The following is a 20,737-nucleotide window of genomic DNA, read 5'->3' on the forward strand; positions in this document are numbered from 1 at the left end:
AACAGGCCAGATGGGATTCTCAAACCATTTGCAGCACATAGATGGAAGACACTTAAATAAAGTGTTTCCGCTGTCAACATTTTTGCTTTGGTTTTCAGAAGGTGCCCCTTTGTACGTTGTTTTTTTTTTAGTAATTTTAATGCTGTACACACTGTACAAATTCAATGCATTTTTTCTTATATTGCCATTTTCACACGGGGCAAGCTGGTTTTAGTTGGGGCAAGCTGGTTGGAGTCGGGGCAAGCTGGTTGGAGTCGGGGCAAGCTGGTTGGAGTCGGGGCAGGCTGGTTGGAGTTGGGGCAAGATGGCTGAAGTCGGGGCAAGATGGTTGGAGTCAGGGTAAGCTTCCAGTGCAGCTTAGCGGCTGAAATATTTCTGTAAAGAAGAACAAGATAAGAGCTTTGATAAAAATGTGAGCTCACAGCATTCAAATAATTTATACTGTAGCTCTGATTATTATAGTTTTCACACTGGCTTATTGCAGGATCTTACTGCCATCTTTGTATTGGTTTTGTTTGACATGAGCCTGACTTATATGAGCATTCCTCCTTATCCGTAGATGAGCTAAATATTGGTCCAATTCTAATACAGTGTAAGGAAGTCAGTGGTCAATGTGAGGCTTCATTTAACCTTTACATAAAGGCATGGATCTGCCTTGTTATTTATGTTGGTAAAGAAACGTTTGACCACTCCAAAGAGTCCCAACACACATTTATAGAAACACACTTAAAATGCAATCTGATTATGTTGATTGTGATGCTTTGGTTGCTGAGTGGTTTTAATGAACACACCTAACATCTTGTAACTTTTTCTTTTGCAAAATAAAATTTTGCTTATGACTGATTTAGAGCATTATGCATTAAACACTAAAGACATAAGTAAGAAACTACGGGGCCTATTCAAAAAGCAGTGATAACTGATTTATTGGTCAATAAATGCCCTTATTGCGTGATACTGACTGCTTGGCTATTCATTAAACAGTGATAACAGTGCAGTATCGCCCTATAATGGCTTTTTAACGACCAAGTTACAGCCTGAGGCAAAAAAAAGTCATTCGACAAGCCCAAAAAAGGCAAATTCGCTTTTTTTGCCGGTAATAGCTATTCACTAAACAGTGATAAGATATCGAACTTTAAAATATTGCAATATTTTGTCACCAGTTAAAGACTGGCGCTAAAGATATTGCACAGGATTAATATCAGAGGCCAGCGGGGACACCCTGCTTCCCGAGATACAGGCCCCGGTATGGGGTGTTGGTATCCCCACCATATTTAAATGCCCCGGTCATGTGATAGGGATATTTAAACGCACAGGGGATACCGGCACCCAATACCAGGACCTATATCTCAGGAAGCAAGGGGTCCCCGAGGCTGAAATCAATGCGGTTCAGCTCAGGAGACCCCCTGCTCACGAACACTATTAGTAAAAATACTATTTAAGGAGCTTCATTACCTTAGCGGCTAGCTGCTACGATAATGATTTTTTTTTGGGGGGGGGGGGGGTTGTTACTAGTGTGCGGGAGCAGGGTGTCTTCTGAGCTGAACACCATTGATTTCAGCCTCGCGGACCCCCTACTTCCTGAGATACAGGCCCCAGTATGGGGTGCCGGTATCCTCCTGCAAGATTTAAATCCCCCGTCACATGACGCGGAGGATTTAAACCTTACGCGGATACCGGCACCCCATAACGGGGCCTCTATCTCGGGAAGTAGGGTGTCCCCGAGGCTGAAATCAATGCGGTTCAGCTCAGGAGACCCCCTGCTCCCGCACACCAGTTTTAAAATTAATACTGAAACTGTACGATCGCCTGTAAGAGCCGTGCCTGGAGACGCAGCGTCTCCCTGCAGCTCTTCCAGGCTGCAGTTTCAATCAGTTGCCAATAACTAGGATATATAGCGTGATAGCACTTAGAAAAAAAACAAGACGTTCGATGGTGCATTTTTTGATCAAACTTTAAAAAACTTGGATTTTTTCTTAGTGAATACCATTTTTACCAACGTTTTTTTGCGCAATAAATCACTGCAAAGTCGTTCGGCAATGCCCTGATTTTATCACAGTTTAGTGAATAGGCCCCAAATGTATCATGGAATTTAGGGCACTGGGTTTAGAAATACAACAATGTCATTGGTTCGTTGATTAGAAATTCGAGGCATGCCTACCTAATCTCTTTAGCAAGATTTTATTTTAACGTGATGTACACTGCAATCGAATTCCCACGCAAAGCTGTGATATGTTATTTCATTTCCAGCATTTGTGATGGAAAAGGTTTGTGCTGAATTCCTGCACAGTCACCACTTTACCTGTGGTTATAGAAAATAAACCCACTGAGAGAGGATTTCCTACTTCCATAACATTCTAAGCTACGTTCATGGAAAGTATACCCACTGGACCATTATTAGCAGTGCCAATTTCTGTTCCCTGCTTGTAAAAAAAATACTGTGTAATGAAAGCAGGTCTTTTCTTTGCACAACCTCGCTTTGTTACAACCCCGGCACTGGCAGCTTTGCCAACATTGATAGATGAAGAACTACTGTATATTTGTCTCTGTGTATATATATACTGTATATATATATATATATATATATATATATATATATATATCTTTTATTTTACAAATACATCCACCTTAATTTGTTAACAGACATCTCTATATCAACCATAGGTTGAACTCAATTGACATTTTTTTGTACTTGCAGGGAATTTCATGCACACACCCCACACACACCCCCCACACCTTCCCTCACACACACCCCACACACACCCCACATAAATTAACACAGTAGGCACACCTATCTTAATTATTGGTGTGTATTAGCAAGTGTATGCTACATAGCAATGCCAAATATATACATGCTCCCACGTCATAAGTTAATATAAATACAAAATACTCCTAGCAGTGAATATCAGTAATGTACCATGTGAATATATAAGAGGATTTTGTATTTATATTAACTTATGGTACGGGAGCATCTTAATTACTTTTGTAATAAATGGAAATACAATTATTTAATAATAGAATAATGTTCACAAGATGTAGGTTTTATTTAAAAAAAAATCTTTTGTCCATAGAGTAATAGTTATTTGATCCCAACTAAAATATATATTATTCCCCCTTTGTACTAACCCATAACCACAATTCCATGCTATGGATGGACAAGTATGGTATACAATTTTCTAATGGATTTATATTTTGTCAGATAATGGAATATAATTGAATATGGAACATTGGAAGTCTTTAGTATTTAGTATAAACATCAAATCAATTGGATTACATTCTTACACCAACATAACCAGATCAAGATCTACTCAACAAACTACTCAATCATCTAAACTATAGTAAATATTGTGGTTACAGCTCCCTGTCTCCTTAAACTGTGTGTCCATTGTGAATGTATGTGTCGCTAACACCCCTGTCAAAGTCACCGTTTCAACACTCACTTTATCATCCCTGTCTTCTGCTCAGTTCTACAGTAGCATTTTTATATTTGGGTATGCCTGTTGACTCAGGCACTTCACATTTCTTTATGCGTGTTGACTTAGAAAAGACAGTGAGCCACAAAGGAATGCCACAGTATGTCACTGAAAGAGGAACATTCCAGTGCCAGCACATTGAGACGACCATGGACAAAGGGTCTAAGAATGGAAGAGGTGAGAGGGTGCTGAAGAATACACTAGAAGATGTAGTATCTTTCTCAAGATAGAACAATCACATAGTAAAGCTAAAGTCAAGCACACCAAAGTAAATAACAGGTCGAGTCATAGGGGCCTATTCTCGTAGCTCCGAAGTTGTCGGTGCCAAATCGCATGGTTTAACATGGGAATCGACCGGATTGTACGAGGGGTAGAGGGAGGGAGGGAGAAGGGAGGGAGATGAGGAGGAAGAGGAGGAAGAGGAGGAGGAAGAGGAGGAGGAAGAGGAGGAGGAAGAGGAGGAGGCAGAGGAGGGATTAGGGGTTCCAATTTAGTAGTATCGCCAGTTGTATACTGTATATGTCCCCTTAAACTTCCCTCCAAATACATTAGGGAGAGATGCCTGTGTTGAAAAAAAGGAACACACCTGAGGTATTCTGGGAGATATACTAATGGCTATATAAAGTATATTTTAATGAGTCGTACATCCTAAAATATATCCTAAAAACCAATTAGTCTAAGGACCATTGTAATGAAGGGGTTACCAGTGTCAGACCCAATAGGCTCAGAACCCACAATCTCTGCCATTCAGGGCAGCAGCTCTAGCATTGAGCTAAACAAGATGATGGGAAGTTCCATAGTCACATATGTCTCAGGTGAGCTCCTTTTTGTGCACAAGGAACATTGAACTGGCAACCAGAAAGTGGAAATGGTCTGCTTTTAAAGGAAGCCAGGGGGAGTGGGCTACAGGTGTGAGTAGTAGAGCTCAAAAGTATGTTGTGACATCATAAACCAGAAGCTACACATGTCTGGGTCCAGGCCATGAGTTCCTGAGGGATTATGGGTGGTGGCACTTAGTGGTGCAATAAATATTGGTATGTATGTCTGTATTGTGTATCCCTGATGAAGATACATGCATGCACCGACATGTTCGATGCTATATTGACCCTTAAAGTCATTAAATTGACTATGATTTGACAAGCTTGACATTTTATTTAGTTTGGTGTGCTTGACTTGAGCTTTACAGTATATCACTGAAATTTCACAAGAGTCAGTGGACGAACTACTCCAACATTCAAATGAATTGGCTCAGCCAGGGATTAGAACTCTAGTTTAGCGAGTTTAAATAGACAAAGGCAAAAGGTGTCTGGCGGTAACATGAGTGACAGGCTGTACCGGTTTGTCTAGTTATCATTTTAGGATTTTTGTTCCGAGTGTTGGCTCATTTCCATTTTTACGCTACCATGACCCCGTGTAAAGTGTACTCATTCGAGCCAAAAGCTGGCTGCACCCTTTGAGAAAATGTTACATTCAAATGGTGAAAATATAGGTAATAGACAGCACTCAATGGGAAAATATGAAACAATGGTGGTAACACAAGTTATTTTGTGAATATATATGTGTACGTACATATGGGTCCTGTAATGGGCAAATGCACATCGTAGGATCCATTACAGGTGGAGGCGCTGGCGAACCTTGTTTCCAGATACACCCCAGGCTCCCTGCAGCGGAGGCTCAGACCTCCTGTGAGCCACTGGTATTGCACCAAACACGTTGTAGTCACATCACCTCACGGAGGGTGAGGGATACATGTGTTACAAACATTTCCAGCAAGGGCGAGCAGCAGAGGTGAAAGGGGTGGGAATGAGACAGCTATAAACAGTCCGCAGGAAATGAGCGGGGAGGGGCACGGTGAGCTGAGATATAAGGAGGGTCACACGAGGGTCCATTTTTTCTTTGCCAAATTATCCGAATCAGGCGAAACATGCCGATATTTTTTATTAAAATGTTTGCGTAAAATAGCAAAGTTACAAAGAAAATAGTCCGGTATTAAAACAACAAGATTTTTGTTCTGTTACATTGTATTGAAACGGGGTTTCCAGAGCTGAACCCTGTGAACTTCAGCTCCTGGGCCCCCTGCTTCTGCAGACACTTACCTCCGTAGTAGGCGCCGGGAACCACTCTGCTTGGCTAGCAGGGATCACGTAGTAGTCGCTTTTCAAAGCTTCAACGCCCTTCGGGCCAATAGGAGACCGTGACATCATCATTGCGGCTTCCTATTGGCCCATGTGACGCAGGAGTTTTAATCTCCGCCGAGATACCGACACTCCCTTAGGGGGTTCCAGGAGCTGAAATTAATGGGGTTCGGACCCGGAGATCCCCTGCTTCAATCCTCTGTAAAAAAAAAAAATAAATCAATGGCCTGGATTGCTCCTTTTAAAGTTAATGTGCACTATAAATTCCCACACAGAAACAAATAATGTCAGGTCACACGGCCCGCAGATATTCATGACATTCTGGAGTGTGGCAAAATGTCAGGGTAATCTGGGTAAAATGTTGCAACTAAATCTATTTTCGCACATTTATGAGCAGTGGGAACCTCCGGGAAAAATTCTCAATAACGCTAAATGAAAGACCGAGAAAACCTCCGGGAAGCAAATTTAAAGACACTCCGAACTATTTTACAAACGAATTTCCCCTAATGTGTCTGCTACTAATGTAATATAATCTAATAGTATGAGGATTGCTAACAATAATTGATTGGTATTGTGGTCTGCGAGCTGCATTGTTTGTCCATCAGTTAGTTGAGTGCTTTCGTATGATGGAATCTCGCGGATTCAGTGTTTCAGAGAAATGACTCTTCATTCTTGTGTTGTTATTTGAATTTGTTTTTTCTAACCAGTCCAGTTATGATTAAGAGCTGAGTTAATAGCCACATGATATCAATGTGCTCACAAGGATGTTAAACACAAAACACAGTTCTGCACAAACCACAGAGAGGAATATTTTGTCTCACGTACTGTGCTGTACGACTAATCCTTTTTCCAGGGACACTGAACACATTGTATTCAAGGCAAAGAAAGGTTTGTTTTGATGAACTGTATTATTTTCCGACTGTGGATGTGTCAAATGTAGGTTTCCTAAAATTGGCCTAAATTATTAGCCAGAGGTTTATGCTATTTCATAATAAGCAAAAAATCAACCCCATTTAATTTATAAGCATATAAGGGTTATATGGAGTCTATTTACTAAACTCTCCCGGCTTCAAAACTGCGGCAAAACCAACGCACAATACAGCACCAAATGGATCAAAGAGAAGGATCCCATTGAAATCAATGGGAGATTTTCCTTTGATAAATCCGGTGCAATTTTGCACTGGATGTGCCCTAGTTTTGCAGCTGGGAGAGTTTAGCTCCTACCTGCACTTGGGGGGATATTCATTAAGTAGCGATAGAGACAATGTGGGGGAAGTATTGCATGTAATCTCCTATTGAAGTTAATAGGAACCCTTTGAGTGCCGGAAGGACTGTGGCAACTGAGTGCTTGGTGTAGAGATCACATGGTCTCGGACAGCCGGCCCCAGGACGTGAACCGAAGTGGAGGATATCCCAGTAGAGGGGTGAATGAGATCTCCACCATGGAAACATTTATTGCATGAGGTGTCTAGTACACATCATAGGGTCTCTAGAGCAATGGTGCTCAACTCCAGACTACAAGACCCCCCAACTAGGTCAGGTTTTATGGATATCCCAGCTTCAGCACAGGTGGTTCAATAAGTGGCTCAGTCAACAACTGAGCCACTGATTGAGCCACCTGTGCTGAAGCTGGGATATCCCTAAAACCTGACCGTTTGGAGGTCTTGAGGACTGGAGTTGGCCTCTCCCTGCCCTAGAGTGCTGACACAGTTCAGGGAGAGAGGAGATGGGGAGGTTAGGGAGGAGGAAGGAGAGGCGAGAAAGGAAGAGGGGAGTGAGAGAGGAGGAGGGGAGGTGGGAGAGGAGGAGGGATAGGTGAGAGACGAGGAAGGGGAGGTGAGAGAGCAGGAGGGGGAGGTGAGAGAGGAGGAGGGGGAGGTGAGAGAGGAGATGGGGAGCTGGGAGGAAGAGGGGGAGGTGAGTGAGGATGACGAGAGGCAAGACAGGAAGAGGAGAGGTGAGAGAGGAGGAGGGGCGGGTGAGAGAGGAGGAAGGAGAGGCGAGAAAGGAAGAGGGGAGTGAGAGAGGAGGAGGGGAGGTGGGAGAGGAGGAGGGATAGGTGAGAAGAGGAAGGGGAGGTGAGAGAGCAGCAGGGGGAGGTGAGAGAGGAGGAGGGGGAGGTGAGAGAGGAGATGGGGAGCTGGGAGGAAGAGGGGGAGGTGAGTGAGGAGGACGAGAGGCAAGACAGGAAAAGGAGAGGTGAGAGAGGAGGAGGGATAGGTGAGAGAGGAGGAAGGAGAGGCGAGAGGAGGAAGGAGAGGTGAGAGGAGGAAGGGGAGGTGAGAGAGGAGGAGGGGGAGGTGAGTGAGGAGGAAGAAGAGGCAAGAAAAGAAGAAGTGAGGTGAGAGAGGAGGAAGGGCAGGTGAGAGAGATGGAGGGATAGGTGAGAGAGGAGCAAGGAGAAGCGAGAGAGGAAGAGGGGAGGTGAGAGAGGAGGAGGAGGGGAAATGAGCAGTGATAGGATGAGGAAAGAGAGAATGGGGATATAACATAAAGAAAAAATGTGAAGGTTCCTTGTGGGGCACACCAGGCTAGAGATTTGCTAGGGCGCCAACTACCCTTTCACCTGCCCTGTTTTCATGTAAATACCGTATGTGATTGCAGGTGACCTGTAGATACAAATCAGTTACATTCATGTCTGTATCGTGCTGCCCTGGGAAAGTATGCTGGAGATGTTCTCCTCCTGGAGGGCTGACCCGAGGCAGAAATTTGGTGCAAACAAGTGTTTTCTTTGAAGCTCGATACCAGGAAGGAATAAAAAGAAATGTACAACACGTGAGCGAAACCACGTGCGTCTTATCTGTGTACACTACATTTTATATCACGGTTTTTAATCTTCTACAACACACAATATATCTGATTGGTATTGAAGAGCAAATATAACGGCCGTGGCAACAGGTGACCCTCAGTAACCCCCCCGCAGAGCCTCAAGCTCCCAGAGAATACAGATGGAAAATCACTGTCTTATAAGTGCTGTGAGAGGCACCTGGTGCAAAGTGCAGCTGCGTGTCCTTGTAATGTCACATTACTATGGGATGGGTTTGTTATATAATAATAATTATAACTTTATTTCATGTAGCATTTTTCTCCTGATGTGACTGCAATAACAGTATTCAGCGCGGTATTCCGCACATAGGATTGTTGCAGACACAGTCCCTGCCCAGGTGAGCTTACAATCTATGATTTTGGTGCCTGAGGCACAGGGGAATACAGTAACTTCCCAGGGTCACAAGGAGCCGACACCAGGAAATGAACCAGGCTCCCCCAAACTCAGAGTCACCCTTTTCAGAGGCAGTGTCTTTACTCACTGAGTCGCTCCTTCTGACGCCTTCTAACTAATAACAGTTAAACAATAAGAATTTGAAACCATCCATCTGAATATATCTGATTGTGGCTCAGTCTCCGTGTGTGCATGTGTACACTTCATCTCCTGCTTATTATACAAACCCTGCCGCTCTTCTCCTGAGATACAGAGACAGATGAAGCTGGCTTAACTGCTCCCTGTTTTGAGGTGTGTCTGCATACTGCCTTATTCTGCAGTAATATTACCATTGCACAGTATACCAGGGAAGCGCAAACTTTCCCCGCTGCCTACGCTCCCCCCTCCTTACCTTGTCTCCGGCGACAAATGACGCCGCGGGGTCACGTGACTGTTGCCATGGCGACCCATCGCCAAAGACAAGGTAAGGGACGTTGCAGTAGCCTCACACGATCCCCTGGCATTTAATTTAAATGCCTTGGCGATGAGCGCAGGGCCTCTGCAACCGCTGTGCCCCCCCCCCCCTGAAAAATCATGCGCACCCCAGTTTGCGCACCCCTGCAGTATACTATGGAAACGCAGTGATATTCTGAGGCTTTCCTGGGTATGTTGCGGTATCTAGGGGAACAGTGAAGCCTGCTACATCTGTATATCCTGAGGTGTGTTCTACCGGATGGTGGGTACACTCCGTTCTGCTACACAAGCAAACCGCGGCTAGATTAAAACTCAGTGGGACGCTGCTGGAAACACGGCAAACAGTTTCTTTGCTGTGGTCCAGCAGAACATAAATCAGACTACATCTGTATTTAGGTGTAAAGTCTGTGGGAAACTGGGGCTCCAAAAAGTATTCCAACAAGGGTAGGAGAGACAAACAAAGTCTCCACTCCGTATATATATATATATATGTAAGGCCAATGTTTTCATTAGCTAATGTAAGGCCAATGTTTTCACTAGCTGCATGCTCCCTACACGGAGAAGCGCTGTGAATATATATATTTGTTTATATATATATATATATATATATATATATATATATATATATATATATATATATATATCACTTAACTAAGTGTGTGTATATATGTATATATATATTTTGTGTGTGTGTTTATATGTGTGTGTGTGTGTGTGTGTGTGTGTGTGTGTGTGTGTGTGTGTGTGTGTGTGTGTGTGTGTGTGTGTGTGTGTGTGTGTGTGTGTGTGTGTGTGTGTGTCTGAGAGTCTGAGAGAGAGAGTGGGTCTGAGAGTCTGAGAGTGTGTGTGTGTGTGTGTGTGTGTGTGTGTGTGTGTGTGTGTGTGTGTGTGTGTGTGTGTGTGTGTGTGTGTGTGTGTGTGTGTGTGTGTGTGTGTGTGTGTGTGTGTGTGTGTGTGTGTGTGTGTGTGTATAAAAAGCCACCTGATTAAGTCCAATAAAATGTCATATATCACAGATGTGGGCGGATATCAGTCTGAGGGGATCCAATAATGATGGGTACTGATAAGATGGCGCCTACCGCCTCACTCTGTCTCAGAGCTAGCAACGTCCAGGAACTTGTAGAACATGACTCCCGGCATTCTTATTCTGATACATCTGTATTTACAGAAGTGGAGCGACACACTGTTTCCTTAGTCGAAACTTCATATAAAGAGAAGCTTCTGCAGTAAAATGTCACTGCCGCGACTTTACACAAAGGGGTTGTGTCGCGGTTTGGTCTGGCAGTAGGGCCAGGTGTAGCCTCACACTGCTATTGTACAATGTTGTTCGTTTATCAATTCAAATGACACCACTTTTTTTGGTTTCATACTATTTAAAGTATCTTTTGATTTCTATAGCAGGTTTAGCCCACCTCCCCTCCAACCACTTTCCTGTTTGGGATTATTTGTTGGCAATATTCTCAGTAGTTTGAGCTGCAAACTGTAACAATAGATAATGTTACCTTAGTAACATCAGAATACATTGTAGCTGCTGAGTTACACTGACCGGAGGATTGATTGGAAACTAAAAGGCGGCCATTTCGTTAGGCACACAATCAAGATTTTTACAGATGTATAACAGGAGCAGCAAACGAATGCCAGCTTAGGTAACAATGTAGAATTATACGTTGACACACTTTACTTCTATAAAGAAGGGGGAAAAAGGGGGGGGGGGCAAAGTAGTATTGCTGTTTAAAGCTGCAGTCCAGGCTGCAGGTTTTTCTTTTTTTCTTTCTTTTTTCTTAATATGTGCATCAATAAAATCTACAAATGATAAGTAATTAGCTAAGTTGACGATCGATCTGTTCTCCTGTGATTGATCGGTGAAGATTCTGCTCAGGGGTTCAGTAAATGGCCGTCAGTGCAGCAGAAGAGGACCAAAGATGCAAAGTTCTGTGGGGAAGATCATGTGACCAGGCAGTCACTAGATACAATTGGTGCGCTGCTAGAGAGAGGTCAGGGCTCAAAAAGGGGTGTGTCAGAGCCTGTTTCAGAAGAGGAAAGGGATGTGACTTTGTAAATGGTTGCTATAGAAACAAAAAATGTTTGTTACATTAGAATACATAACAAAGGTCATTCAGATTTGTTTTAAAAAAATGCTACAAGTATTTTCTCATAGTACAGAACTGATTTTTTTTTAAAAACCACCCATGTAGGATATTGTTTGGTCTGCAGCTTTAAGTCATACAGATGTAGCAGACTTTATTGCTCCTGCGTTTTAGTGGGACACACACAATGCGCCGGCCAGAGGGAGGTGAGACCATTGTGTTTGAGTTATGCGTGAGTGGAAAAGGGAGCGGGAAGAAGAAACCTGTACATATCCCCATGTCCCTAATCCCAAACTAGCTGTGTTCATTCGAGAGCACATTTCCTAGAAATAATACAAAGGTGCTCACAATGAAAGTAATTCACGAAGCCGCCGTTCTCCAACCCAGCGAAGGCCGCACACAGGGGCCGTGACAACCCAGCGAAGGCCGCACACAGGGCCCGTGACAACCCAGCAAAGGCCGCACACAGGGGCCGTGACAACCCAGCGAAGGCCGCACACAGGGGCCGTGACAACCCAGCGAAGGCCACACACAGGGCCCGTGACAACCCAGCAAAGGCCGCACACAGGGGCCGTGACAACCCAGCGAAGGCCGCACACAGGGGCCCGTGACATTCTATCATCTGTGCCAGCTCATGCCATTCATTCACATGGCCTGAGAGCATGAATTCAATTGGACCATTCGGGAAACGCTTTCTTGTTTATAGTATGTACAGTAAGTAGGGAAATGCCTCGTCGGTAAGATCCCAAAAGTAGCTTATGTTATGGGACCTATTCTTGTAGCTCCGAAGTGTGACAACCCGCTTCTAAAGAGCGCTTTTCTATGGGATCGGCGTGCTTTGCTATTCTGTAAACCCATATCGCATGTCCAATCAGCGTCTACAAGGCTTTCTTAGGAGCAGTTTCACTCCGGCGCTGCCAATCCTATCAGTCAAAAAAGCCTCCATCTTGCATTTTTTTTAAACAAAAACTGCTATTTTAGCAGCTCCTTTACGCAAACCTACAGGGGGGCGAGATTGGTATATCACGAGTTCCATCCCGAACCTGAAATATGGGTTTGGCTGAGAGAGCAAAACCCATAAATCAGACTGGGGGACGGAGTTAGCAACACCTCAGGTCATTCCGCTTCTAAAGCGCGTACATGGGGATGGGCTGTTAAACCGTCCAATTTATCACTTTTATAGACACGGTTTAAACCACATGATTTGCAATGGAGAATATGTTTTTCTCTTACATTTCATTCCGCTATTCTGAACATGGCAAACCGCGCGGTTTGGTGCTGACACCTTCGGAGCTACGAGAATCAGCCCCAAAGACTGATATTACTTTATTGCTGCATGTACTGCGAGGGGTTTGACTTCTTACTAGAACTGTAGTCCACCATTTTCAGCATTGGTCAAAATAAGGTTTATAACATTAAAAAGATCTCCCGATACCTAGAGATGTCTGTAACTGTCCAAAATACATTAGTGACATTTTAAGCTTTTTTTCCTCCAAAATTCGGTCCTGTGAAACGTTTTGCAAGGACTCAAAGTGCTAATATTGTGGCTGAATGAGTCAACTCTCTGCAATATATCGCCAGACCGCGAGCGAAACATGGCGTTATAGTCTCCGCATTAAGCCAATCGAGAATAATAATAAATTAAATGTAATTCATGTTGACTTGATTCCCAGTCGGCGAATCGTCTGCGAACTCGAACTCAAATACAGCTAAGGCTGGGGAAAGGCGTCATTTGCACGCCAAACGTCTATACCGATACCTCTGATTTTAGCCCTTTGTACAAATAAGGAACAAGCTAGGATGAAGTCAGTTTTCCAAAAGCAAAGAAGAATTCTGCATTTATGACTTGAACAATTATTTTCCTGTGGATATTATCCTTCCGGCAGCAGAGGGGTTAATATTTGTTCCAAGCAGAATTGTGATTCCAATCATGTGAGATAAATCAGTTTCACCATCACAAACCAATAAGATCAGTGAATATGCTCTAATCTAAAAATGATTGGGAGAAAACGCACGGGTATTTTTTACTTGTTACAAGGACTTTGAATGACAGCATTTCTTCCCCCCATGGATTTGCATTTCGTTCTCCAAGTGTCTAGCGGGACAATGATTTCACACTCATTGGATTTAATCCATGTTTCAAGACATTTGCCCATATCACCTCACTGCCTTAACATGATCGATGATTAATTAGGCCCGATGAACTGCTTCATAACACCAGTGACTCAATGTTTTGCTGAAATGTTCCCTTTCCAGCTAGTTGGACTGAGTTTGCAATAGACCAGCCTAAAGTGACAAGGCAAACACAAAAACAATGGCTGGAGGGAAATGACTCACCCAGGTACATTTTGACAGTGTTATTTTTAAAGCGTTTTATGAATTATGAGAGTTGTATTACTCACCCAGAGCATGAAGATTTTGATAGGGTTGTATTTATGAGATACAACTAATGTAAACTGGATGAAAAAGGACAGTCCCTTCTAGGAAGAAAAGAACTAATGTCAAACGGCAGTGGTTCTCAACTCCAGTCCTCAAGACTCCCCAACAGGTCAGATTTTAAGGATATCCCTGCTTCAGCACAGGTGGTCCAATGTGTGGCTCAGTCAAAGACAGCCCCACCAATCATTAATTGTTAGTCCAAATAAAAAAGGTATAATCTAATACTGAAGTACTCATTACTCATAATCTTTTCAAAAACGTTTAGGCTCATAATTACTGAACAATCTCTTGCCATCAGACACATTGACCCAGATACATCAAGCAGTGTTAAGGGAAACTGGAGGTGTTGTCTCTGCATGCAAGTTGACCAAAAATGTACAATTTTTTGGAGATAACACCTCCAGTTTTTCTTACCACTGCTTGATGTATCTGGGCCATTGTGTTGGTGGAAGACGACCTACAGCTCATTTAAGTCAGTGGCAGAAGACTGCTTAGTATATACAGTGTATCTCTAAAGGAACCAAATGCTAAGGATTGTTTTTACAATCTTTACCTAATTAATTATGGGCACCAAATAAACAGATACGTCATTTGATAACAAACTGTACTAGAACACAAAGCCAAAGGAACGAGACATTCTCAAAGTGTTACATGATCTAGTCTGTAAGAGGCATTAGGTTAAAATCTGGGGTTCTATTCAGTTCACCCAATAGGTGTCATACACACTTATTAAAGAACACATTGTTGCTTTTACAGTTTCTATGGACTTTGTGTGAAGTCCATGCAAGCATTAGGGAAGCCAAAGCTTCCACTTAAATGCCCGAGAAGTGACACGTTGATGCATCTAGCCATGGAAATGCAGCAAATAACACGGGATACGTGCATGTATTTTGTGCTTTGCAATGATAGCTCTCAAAATGACTGTAGGGCTCTCAGTGATGCCGAGCTGCAGTTCATTGTAGACCTCTTGGTGACACTATGTGGAAACCCCCTTGTCTTCACCTTCCTTCCATGCCGTTGCAGATACCTGTCTGTTGATTTGCAAGACATCCCTAACCGCACATGCCACCCTATGTGATTATAGAACAGGGGTGGCCAACTCCAGTCCTCAAGGGCCACCAACAGCCACCTGTGCTGAAGCAGGGATATCCTGAAAACCTGACTTGTTCGTAGCTCTTGAAGACTGGAGTTGGCCACCCACCCCTGTTATAGAGCCTATACAAATATACAGAAGTCTCTGATATAAGGCACTGCATCTGGAGAATTCGCCAAATCAAATATTCAAGCCAACAATGTATTTAAACTTGAGTGTATAACTACTTTTTAAAAAGACAACATTTTCATCTCGACATTCCATCCACACTGAAGACGTATTGTTCAGTAAAATTGGTACACGTGACTGAGAGAAATGAAAATACAAAGGGGTGATTCCTCTTTACCAACGGGCAGGATCCTGATGGTAGGGAAGGTATGAGACCTGACTACATATTTGGCCAGAGTTGTAGACAGTAGATAAAGACATTGATTGTATTTGGAAAAGCTGCAGGCAAGGCTATCATTTTTTCTGAGTCTTAGATATTGCTCTCATTGCATATTAAACTCAATCTGTTTTTCCCCTTAAAGCGGCAATCCATGCTCTTTTTTTCTTTCTTTTTTTAAACCCTGAATTGAAGCAGGGGGTCTCCGGAGCTGATTGCCATTTATTTCAGCTCCGGGGACCCCCTTCTTCCAGAGATACAGACCTCCGTAGGGGTGCCAGTAGCGGGCCAGTAGAGGGTTTGTTATGGCACACTTTCAAAGCTCCCGCACTCTGCATTGAAGTGACACAGAGTCAAAATAACCCAATCTGCATCTGATTTTGGAACTCCAGTTTGTGACACTTCATATGTACCCCCCCCCCCCCACCCCGAAGGTTAACTTGTTAACTTGCTCACTAGTTGCCTCAGTAGCTCATGCTTGCTCCTGTTCTCTATGATGTTGGGTTAGTCCAGGGGGGGCAATGCAGTCCTTAAGGGCCACCAACAGGTCAGGTTTTCAGGATAGACTGAGCCACTGATTGAGCCACCTGTGCTGAAGCAGGGATAGCCTGAAAACCTGAACTGTTGGTGGCCCTTGAGAACTGGAGTTGGACATTCCTGCTATACACAGTACAGTAATGTAATGATTCAGTGTCATCTTGAGATTTTACCAATATTTTGACATTTACTGTTCCCATTTACTCCTGGGACCGTCAGGTAACGAGTTGTGGGGCTTAGTTAGTGTCACCTCCTTTAGAAGTAGGGGAACAGGGCTTGAATCCGTCTTTCTGATCTTGGGCGAAACATTATCTCCACGGGTTTCAGGCGTCACAATTAGATTGTAAGCCGTCCTGGGCAGCAAAATATGCCTAAACAGTCAAAGTGTTCCTCCATACACTGCTGCATTATAAGACAATCTTATTACTACAAAATAATGGTCAGTGTATGAGCAGCAGAATAGTTTCGATGATCCCAGGTGTACAGTATGAAAGATGTTTATATGTATCACAGTGTTCAAAATATAAAATACCTTCAGTTTGAACATTTGCTCACAAAGGAGCTACAAGAGCAGAAGTGCAACAGTGCCCCCTAGTGCACCTATTTTGTATGATCACTACTATGTGTACATACATGTATCACACTGGCAGTGCTTGTTTACCCTTCAAACATATTATTATCACCGTTTATTTGCAAACACATAATACAAACTTGTGGTTAAACCAGCGGTGCGCAAATTGGGGGGGGACTGCCTGCGCGGGGGGCGGGGGGGGCGGGGGGGGCGCGGTTTACAGAGGCCCAGAGTGCGTCCCGAAGGCCCTTAAATTAAGTGGTGGGGGAGCTGCAGGGCCTCTGTAAACCTTTACTTACCTAGGCTCCACACGCGTCGCCATGGCAAGGTCATGTGATGTCACATTGCTATGGCAACGTGACATCATGACGCTGACGCCGGAGCCGAGGTAAGTGGGGGTGAGGGGGGCCCGGGGGTTAGGTGACCACCGGCAGGGGAGGGCGCAGGGAAAAAAGTTTGCACCCCCCTGGGTTAAACCCATCAGTTGTAGAGGGGGTTATCAAGGAAGTAAGACTAACCTCTATTTGCATAACCTCTACCTCAGATGCACTGACCTTGGCCCCTGGCAGACACACTTACCCTCCTGTCTCTGTAAGTTCTCCCCACTTACCACTTAGATTGTAAGCTCTTCGGGGCAGGGACTCCTTTTCTTATTGTTTTATGTGTGAAGTTCTTAATCCCCTTAGAGCAGTGATTTCCAACCTTTTTTGTTTGGAGGAACCCTTGAAGTATTTAGAAAAATCTCGGGGAACCCCTATCCGGCTGACACATAATAGGTTCGACAGGGGTCAGTGACAACATTTCACACCTCACGAGCCACCTCTATTTCCCACCCTCTACCCATGTATTTCTCTCTCATCCATCTCACTAACTCCCCCCCGCCTCGCATGTATTTATCCCTTGCATCTCACTCTTACTCCCTCTTTTCCTCACTCCCTCCCTCCTGCCGCCCTCTCTTCTCTCACTCGCCCCTACCTTCCGTCAATTACCCCACTCTCTCTCAATCCACCCTACAAAATACATACAAAAAAAACACCCCCAGGGGGAGAGGAGAGTCTGTGGTCCATAGGAGGAACCCCAGAGACTGCTTCAAGGAGTCCCAGGGTTCCACGGAACCCTGGTTGGGGATCACTGCCCTAGGTGTTATAATATGATGTCACGTGTATTGTAAAGCGCTATGTAAATAAAGATATACATACGTTTCATTTTTTACACCAGTATTAGGTTAAAACTGGTTTGTGTCAATCATTTCACTTGCCTTTTATTTATTTGCTCTGCGTAGAACCTGGAAGAACAACCCAGTGAAAATGTTACGAAGTATCAGTCAGGTACAGAGATACTCAAATGTCTTGAAAGTGCTCTGCACATTATTTTAGAGAATTTCTCGTACTTTTCACATTTTTTTGCTAAATTTTCCAAAAACTGACCGTTCTCGAATGTTATGACAATTTCACACATTTTTGCCATAATGAAACTGAAATGTCAATACGCAAAGTGATGTGGGAATTTAAGGCCATCTCACCTGATTTTGGGGTCACGTTACATGCCCAATGAGTTTTGCAAACTTTAACATTTTGTGAAAATAAGGCCAAATGTTATTTGTTTGGTGAACTTCAGCAAAAATATTGCACTTCATTGAAAAAGAAGCCAGTTTAAGCTCAAAGGCAGGCACTGAATGTTACAACAGCGCAGTAACAATGTAGTTTTGAATTTATGGTCGGGTATCAACTTAGAGGATAAAGTCACTTAGTATCCGGTGTAAAGATAACAATTGCCAAATAAGTTGAATATCAGAGGGACAAGGTGGGCATATATGGGGTATGTAAATGACAGATACGAGTAACCCAAAAAGGGTAACGCATAGAGGATAAATATATTACCTCTTACTCAGAGTTCAGCTTCCGACTGTCTTACCCATGCCTCCAATCTTAGCGGTGAGAGGTGTCTCTTATCCCCATGTGTACCACCGTCTCTGGTTCAACTGGCTATCCTGTAGTGTTCTCTCTTGCAGCGAGAGTGGATACAGCGAATCCGTGAAACCTCAGCGCGTCACTCCAATCAAGAAGGTGATACAGCAAAAGCACGAATGATTGGTGGGACAGCGGACCTGCGCAAAAAGTTAGAAACTCACCGGGATGAGGAAAAAAATAAAACATGTTTATTGCTTACATATTAAAAAAACACAAAACAGACTAGGACAAAAAATAAATACAAAATATTGCAGTAGCCAGGAATCCCAAACTAGTGTGTACACAGGAGAAGATGGGGAGGAAGAGGAAATCCTATCTGAATATAGGTCACTCCTGTGGTATTAACTGTTACAGTTTACATTTAGTTGCTTTATCTCAATTCCAGCTATAGAGCGCTATACATAATGGCCCATATTGATTAAGCAGTCTTCTGACAAGACAATTTCCAGCGCTGCAAGACACTTTTTAGTCTATTGACTTGAAAGTGCTATAATGTGTCTTCCAGCGCCGGAAGGCTGCTTGGTGCAGGAGTGGCCAACTCCAGTCCTCAAGGGCCACCAACAGACAAGCTTTTAAGGATATCCCTGCTCCAGCACAGGTGGCTCAATCAGAGGCTCAGTCAATGGTTGAGCCACTGATTGAGCCACCTGTGCTGAAGCAGGGATGTCCTAAAAATCTGACCTGTTGGTGAGGACTGAAGGTGAGGACTGGAGTTGGCCATACCTGGCTTAATGAACATGAGCCATCATTTTTAGGCACACATCCTTGCCCCATGTAGCTTTCCGGGGACTAGACAGGACCAATTAGATGACCTCCATTAAAAAGCCTTTGGCAGCCTTACAAGTGGTCACCTTTGAGTTTGAAAGATGTTGAACTCATTGCAATATCTAATGCAGGGTTGGCCAACTCTAGTCCTCAAGGGCCATCAACAGGTCAGGTTGAGGATATCCCAGCTTCAGCACAGATGACTCAATCCCAGCTTCGGCACAGGTGACTCAATCCCAGTTTCGGCACAGTGGCTCAATCAGTGGCTCAGTCTTTGACTGTAATAATACAATAGTGGAATAAATACCTGGCGCATACAAAAAGTGATAATATTAACAATACAATATAATATAATATTATATTGTATTGTTAATATTATCACTTTTTGTATGCGCCAGGTATTTATTCCACTATTGTATTATTATATTGTTTTTAGGGTTCACTGTAGATTGCACCCTTAGTAGAATCACCAGGCAGCTTCAGCACACGTTTATATGCACTGCACATAGACACAATTGGTCTAGCGCTAGTTTAAGTTATCTCTGTTAACACTATATCAGTCTTTGACTGTGCCACTGATTGAGCCACCTGTGCCGAGGCAGGGATATCCTTTAAACCTTACCTTTTTTTTGGGGGGGGGGGGTCTTGAGGACTGGAGTTGGCCACCCCTGATTTAATGCATGGAGACATCAATGAACATGACTGCAAAGTCGAGACGCACAAACTGTTCAAAATGGAGTGCCAAAAAATTCCACTTTTTTTCCTCCCCAAAATTCAACTCCTTTCTAAACATTTCGCCGATCTTCAGAAGGCTTTTAAACTCCCTAAACTAGTAAACTGTCAGCAACATATCTTCAAACAGCGAGGGAAAGAGGCTATTTATAGTCAGCATTAAGCAAATTTTACAGAATTTCACAAGCAAATCTGGCGATTTTAGAAAATGTAGAAAATGGACATTAACTTTAATTGCATTGGTTCATTTGGAAATTACACCAAATTGCATTTCTTGGAACAGGTTTGTCAATCAAGTGTTTTCTTTCCTCTTGTTCCACCCTGCCCTTATCAGAGACCCAAGAAAGATAAGGGAAAAGGGGACAGAGCAGGCTCTGCCTGTGCAAACTTTTGTTGAACAAGTAACAAGACAAGTGGGAGCAGCAAGAGAAAATCATTCCTCTCCCAAGTCTCAGCGCAGTGTGTTTAAACACTAACATTAAAATAATGCTGGCAAAAAAAAGGTGTCAATCACCCATGCTTAACACTTTCATAATGTCACTGCCATTAGTTCACTAGAAAGCACTGCCCCTACATTGTATTCACTATACCCCACGTCTCTTCCCAATCCCCCCATAAATGCAAGAACATTATTAAAGTGCCTTACGGCTTAGCACTGCTTGGTGCATATGGCCCTCTGTGTTCCCCAGATATCCGCCCACAACCTACTTGAGATTTCCTGACTTTCTCTCTGAGAGTCAGAGCCTGGCCATCTTAGGTTGATGACATTACTTTTGATGCCGTACAGCATTAACATTCATTGCTTTTCCCTCTTTCCTCTACTTTTCCACCTCTTGTTAAGGAGAGCGGCAACAATGAAAAACAGGACTGTGCTGATCCA

The sequence above is a fragment of the Ascaphus truei genome, chromosome 9, assembly GCF_040206685.1.
Source record: "Ascaphus truei isolate aAscTru1 chromosome 9, aAscTru1.hap1, whole genome shotgun sequence".
NCBI classification, from domain to species: domain Eukaryota; kingdom Metazoa; phylum Chordata; class Amphibia; order Anura; family Ascaphidae; genus Ascaphus; species Ascaphus truei.